Source organism: Trichechus manatus, unplaced genomic scaffold, assembly GCF_000243295.1.
Source record: "Trichechus manatus latirostris isolate Lorelei unplaced genomic scaffold, TriManLat1.0 scaffold00120, whole genome shotgun sequence".
NCBI lineage: Eukaryota > Metazoa > Chordata > Mammalia > Sirenia > Trichechidae > Trichechus > Trichechus manatus.
This window is the reverse complement of record NW_004444056.1, coordinates 6,623,676-6,630,004: the sequence shown is the minus strand read 5'-3', so window position 1 is coordinate 6,630,004 and position 6,329 is coordinate 6,623,676. Positions and strand designations below refer to the sequence as shown.

The window sequence follows — 6,329 nt, the reverse complement described above, 5'->3', positions numbered from 1 at the left end:
AGGCTGAGGTTCCGGGGACTGGCCAGGGTTGAGCGGGCAGCCTGTTTCTCAGCCAGTGGAGGCTCAGGGAGGTGGCGCCTGGGACCTGCAAGGCCTTTTCTTGCCCATAGGTGTGTGAGGGTGCAGGGCGAGGTGCTGCATGCTCACCTCACCTCTGCGGCTTCCTGGGGAGCCTGTCACTGCACTGCTTCTCAGAAAAGCCAGCTCTTTCTGGAAATCCAGGATGTACTAGTTTGCACAGCTCTTGTCTTCACTGTCTGCCAGAGGTGGGGTTTTCCTGCAGGTGCTGCAGGGCCTTTTGGATCCCCTGCCCCTCAGCCCTTCCCCCAGAGAGAGCAAGTTGGAAATGTTGGAAAGCTTCTTCCCACAGGTGGGCTCTGGAGTGGGGCTCTGACCTAGGTGACTGACCCCCACTAAGGAGGCCTGGTTACAATGACAAATGTCACTCAGAACCGCATGCCTGCATCGGGCCTGCCTAGAATGGCTTCTCACGTCTCCCTTGGCTCAGGTCCTAAGAGAATAAAGAAAGCGTTGCTCCTGGTTCAGAAGTACTTTCCCGGTACTTGCCCGGGGCGGGGGCGTGGCAGGGCTGGGGCCTGGGGCACAGGGCCTCCACAGCCAGGAATCCCCTCCCCCCGTTTCTGGGATTAACCAGTTACAGACCTCAGACCATAGTCTCTAGTCTTGACTCCCAGGCCCGTCCTTCATGCAGAAAGGTTTGGCACCAAGGTGAAGCCAAAATGTCCTTTGACATTTTTCTTTTTGAGGGACGTGTGTCTGTCAGGAAGAGACTTGGGGACATAGTGGCTTGATAACACTTCGCGTTTAGTACTTGTCCTGGATGTACTTGGAATTGTCAAACTTGAAAAAGATAATGAAATACACAATTTTTTTTTTTTTAAATGGTCACCATAGTCTAAAGCTACATTGGATTTCTGAAGGAGGTTTGATGCTTCTAACCAAAGAGAAAGAAACTGAGTTAAAAGCAGTTTACGTGGATCATGTACTCAGTTCTCTGGTATTTATATACAAAGGAAGATTGCTAGAAATTAAGAACATGGTGACATTCAAATCAGTTTCTATTTTATTTATCCAGCATAGTCTTTGTGATGTTCTTATTTGGATTCAGATGGTAATGATTTCTTAATTCAGCTACAAAACAGAGTTGAAACTGAGGTTAATCACTGCTGAGATGCTTGAGATACACAGATCTGGTTGAAGGAGGCAGACCGTTTATGCTTGGTGTTTACTGGTGCCAGGTGTCTAGAAGCTGCAGTTTGCGTTCAGACATCATTGGAGTTCAGTTTCTTGGCTACACGTGAGGGATGGCAGTGCCCAGAAACTGGTGTCCATGCATCTGCAAAGTGGCTGGAACTTGTCCACGTCGGGAGTGTTGACCCCACGGTGCAGTTGCCGTGGACATCCAGAAATACTGCGGTGGGCCTGTAACTCCATTTCTTCTTCTTGCCACTTGCCTCTGGGTGACTTTCCAAGTGGAGGGGAGGAAGAGGAGGAGGGTCCAGCTTTCTTTGATTGACTGATTGGCCCCGGGGTCTTTCTAGTTCTCTGTTTGACTGCGTTAATTTCTTTTTAAGGTTCTAGTTGCCTCAAGTATGGCTAAAAATGTAAGTTGCATGGTCGGGGTTTGGGTGTATTTACTTACTTTTGGTTGCCTCTTGTGGGACGCCAAAACCATGATTCTTTGAAAGTCAGAAGGATTGGACTAACTGACTTGAGGTCTCTGCTTCGGTGCCAGTCTCTTGCATTCATAATTACAGTGTTAGAGGAGCCTGTTTGTGTGTGTGGCTGAGCCTGCGTGCACAGGGAGCACAGGAAATCGTTAACGGAGAAGGCGCTTTAACTTTTTACTTTTTGAACTTCTGCTGTCTGATTTTTATACAAATTCAGTTTTGTAAATCTGCTTTTCTGATTACAAAAGATGTTTTAAAAGACACTTTAATCAAATTGATGCTGTCCCTTCACTGTTTTCCCTTCATTTTAAAATTAATATGCAGTAAGATCAGTTATTTTGGTGCACAAGTCTGTGAGTTTTAACACATGTATAGATTTGTGTAACCACCACCACAATTAGGAGACCAAAACAGTTTCATCCCTTCAAAACTCCTTTGTACTATCTTTTATATTCATACCCTCCCCTTTTGTGCGTAACCACAGAGAACTACGGATCTAGTCTATCCCTGTAGTTTACCTTTTCAAGAATGTCATGTAATAGAATCATACAGTGTGTAACTTTTTGAGACTGGCTTTTTTCACTTAGACTATAATGAATGCCTTTGAGATTCATTCAAATTGTGGCATGTATTGGTAATTTGTTCTTTTTGATCCGTGAGTAGTATTCCATTGTATGTTTGAGTAGAGCTGCTAGAAACATTTGTGTACAAGTTTTTCTGTGAGCATATGTTTTCATTTCCTTCAGATAAATACCTATGAGTGGGATTGCTGGGTCAGATGGCAAGTCTGTTTAACTTTATGAGAAACTGCCAGAATGTTTTCTAGAGAGTCCATTTTGCATTCTCACCGGTGATGTACGAGAGTTCCAGTTGCTCTGCATCTTCAGGAACAGTTGATATTATCAGTTCGGGGATTTTTTTTTTTAAGCCATTCTAATATATGTGCAGTGTATCTCATTGTGGTTTAATTTGCATTTCCTAATGGCTGATGATATTAAACATCTTTTTGTGTGCTTATTTGCCATTCGTATATCCTCTTTGGTGAAGTTTCCATTTAAGTTTTTTGCTCGTATTTTAATTGGGTCATTTATTTTCTTACTGTTGTGTTTTGAGAATTCTTTTCATATTCTGAATACAAGTTATTGGTCAGACATGTGATTTGAAAGTATTTTCTCCCTGTCTACAGCGTGTCTTTCATTCCTTGACAGTGTCTTTCACAGAGCAAAGCAGTTTAATTTTGATGAAGTTCAGTAGATCAATTTACCAGATGTTGATTGAGAGTACATAGAAATGTGACTCATTTTATGTGATGACTTTGTATCCTCTGACATTGATAAACTGAGTTATTAGTTCTAAGAGATTTTTATAGATTCCTTGGCATTTTCTACATTGGCAATCTTGATGTCTGTGAATACACCATTTTATTTCTTCCTTTCCAAACTGTATTCTTTTTATTTCTTTTTCTTGCCTTACTGTTCCAGGTAAGACCTCTCAGTGCAATGTTGAATGTAAGTGGTGAGAGTGGACATCTTTGCCTTGTTCCTGATCTTAGATGGTGTCTTAGTCATCTACTGCTGCTCTAACAGACATACCACAAGTGGATGGCTTTAACAAAGAGGTGTTTATTCTCTCACATTCCAGTAGGCTAGAAGTCTGAACTCAGGGCACCTGCTTCAGGGGAAGTCTTTCTCTCTCTGTCGGCTCTGGAGGAAGGTCCTTGTCATCAGTCTTCCCTTGGTCTGGGAGCTTCTCAGGGCAGGAACCTCAGGTCCAAAGGATGTGCTCGGCTCCTGGCACTGCTTTCTTGGTGGTATAAGGTCTCTCTGTCTCTCTGCTCACTTCTCTCTTTTATATCTCAAAAGAGATTGGCTTAAGACACTATCTAATCTTGTAGATCTCATCAATGTAACTGCCACTAATCTATCTTGTTACCATTATAGTGATAGTATTTACAGCACATAGGGAAATCACATCAGATGACAATGGTAGACAGTCATACAATACTAGGAATCATGACCTAGCCAAGCTGACAGATATTTTTGGGGAACACAATTCAATCCATGATGAGTGGAAAGCATCAAGTCTTTCATCATGAAGTATAATGAGAACTGTAGTGTTTTTCATAGATGCTGTTTATCAGGTTGAGGAAATTACCTTCTATTCCTAGTTTGCTGGAAGTTTTTATTGTGAGTGGATATTGAATATTTTCAAATGCATTTTCTATATAAATTGATAGGCTTGTGTTTTTTTCTTCTTTAAGATATTAATATGGTGGATTACATTAATTGATTTTTGAATATTAAACCAGCCGTGCACTTCCTGGATAAACCTCATTTGGTTGCAGTACAGTATTTTTATGCATTGCTGTATTCAGTCTGCTAATATTTTATCGAGGATTTTGCATCTGTGTTCATGAGAGATACTGGCCTGTAGTTTTCTTGTACTGTCTTTGTCTGGTTTTGGTCCTAGGGTGATGCTGGCCTCATTTCAGCTGGGCAGTGTTTTCTGTTTTCTGGAAGAGTTTGGTGTAGAATTACTCTATTTCTTCCTTAAACGTTTGGTGGAATTTACTAGTAAAACCGTCTGGGCCTGAACATGTCTTTTTCAGAAGGTTTTTAGCCTCTGAATTGAATTTCTTTAGCCTCTAGAGTATTGTTCAGGTTACCTATCTCATCTTCAATAAGTGTTGGTAGTTTGTGTGTGGTTTTTGAGAAATTTGATCATTTCCTCTAAGTTGTTGATTTCACATTCGTAGAGTTGGTTACAGTATCTTTATTATCCTTTTAATGTCTGGGGGGTCTGTAGTGATAATACCTCTTACATTCTGATAAGGGTAATTGGTAACTGGGACTATATTAACATATTGGGGACCTCAGACCTGCCATTCCCGTGCAGCCTTTGTTTGGAAAAGGTGTAATAATCTTGGCGCAGGAATTGTGAAATTCTCACGAGGCTGGATTCCCTTAGTTTATAGGGGCTCCCTGGGGAGTAGCAAATGAGGTGCATTAGGAGGTGCATTAGGGCTTTTAAGCTGCCGCAGTTCCATTTGGTGCCCGGGAGTAGTAATGTAATCCGCAATACCCAGTGACCTGCAAGTCTTCTTGTGTCTCAGAAGTGTCCAGTGGCTGCCAGGGAACTGTTTTCAACAGAGAGTCTGACGGCCTTTATCCCGAGAGCAAGAGAAAACCGGTAACTGCCACATAAAGAAGAGATTTTCACCCCATGTCCACAATGTTTAAAGTGATCTGAGCGGTGTATTTGTAGGCCCTGGTTTGTTTCTGATTTGTCTGTTTCCAGTAAACATCATGGCTTACTTAAAAACCCCGGCCAAATGGAGCGGTATGTTTGAGTCTGATGTTTATAGAGAGATTTTGGGGTTGATTTTCATTTGGGCGCACCAGGGGTTGGGGAGAGGGGAAATTCTGTATGTTCTCTGTGAAGATAGTAGGACAACTTAGTCTCTGTCCTTTTATATGATAATGTTGTCTTCATTCATCTTAAATCGCAAAATAAAAGTTTTTCGAATAATAGGAGCTGTGCAGTTTGTATCCCAACCCTGGTATTTTAGCAACTTCCTATGTCAGGGAAGAGTTCACAGTTTTTAGTAGTTCTTCAAGCAAGATGAATTCCGCCTTCATTTAATTAAAATATCTGTGTCACATGGGGCTTTGAGATAGGAGAGGGACTTACTGAGCAATAAAATGAAGCTTTTGTCAGGGCAGAAGGGTTTGGAAACACCTGTTACAGGTAGGGGGAAGCATCATCCCTACGTGGACCCTGGGGTGATAGCAGGGGCCTGTGTTTGCGAAATTTCAGCAAGTCCTTTGTCATTTCCTGCTAAAGGGTGAACTGGTGTGGATGACCAGGGATGTGACCCTTGCAATCTCTGTTTCTTCCTGTGAATGGTTCTCTTTGGCCGCTGTCCACATCGCTGTCCGCAGCAGCTCACGTCCCTCCTCGTTGTGCTGTGTCTGATGAAGGCTGTCCTCGCACGTGTGTGTAATGTGGGAGTCCGTGGCCTGGTTGGGTGAGGAAATCCCAGGCGCCCTGGGCTCTAGCTTTGACAGGAGCTGTGATGACATCTGGTTTTCCTTTTTCTTTTCTGTCAGTGCGAGGACTCCTTTCTGACTGGACGCTGTGGAACGTGTCAAACGCTAGCTTTTCCCTGTGTGTGTTGTTATCGTGGGGGCAGTGGTGGTTCAGTGGTACAATTCCCAACCTTCCACGCAGGAGACCTGGGTTCTGTTCCCGCCCAGTGCAGCTCCTGTGTAGCCGCCACCCATTTGCCATTGGAGGCTTGGGTGTTGCTACAGTGCTGAACAAGGAGCCCTTGTGGCGCAGTGATTAAGTGTGCGGTTACTAACCGAAAGGTTGACAGTCCAGGCTCACCCAGCAGCTCTGCTGGAGAAAGACCTGACGATCTGCTCACATAAAGATTTCAGCTTAGGAAACTCGATGGGGCAGTTCTGTTTTATCACATTGGGTTGTTAGGAGTTGAAATCGACTGGACGGCACCTAAGAACAACAGGATACTGAACAGGTTTCAGCGGAATTTCCACACTAGGACAGACTATGAAGAAAGGCCTGGTGATCTACTTCTGCAAATCAGCCAGTGAAAACCCTGGGAATCACAGTGGT

General features: G+C 43.4%; 1 protein-coding gene across 2 annotated transcripts in view; it reads left to right on the top strand.

The window, feature by feature from the left end:
- The first annotated feature begins 502 nt into the window (after nucleotides 1–502).
- The window catches only part of SEMA4D (semaphorin 4D), a 123,488-nt gene continuing 117,661 nt past the window's right edge, over nucleotides 503–6,329 (top strand). For both annotated transcript variants that reach the window (XM_023738632.1, XM_023738630.1), the window contains exon 1: nucleotides 503–1,437. The gene's annotated coding sequence lies outside the window, so the exon portion shown is untranslated. The remainder of the gene's footprint in view (nucleotides 1,438–6,329) is intronic.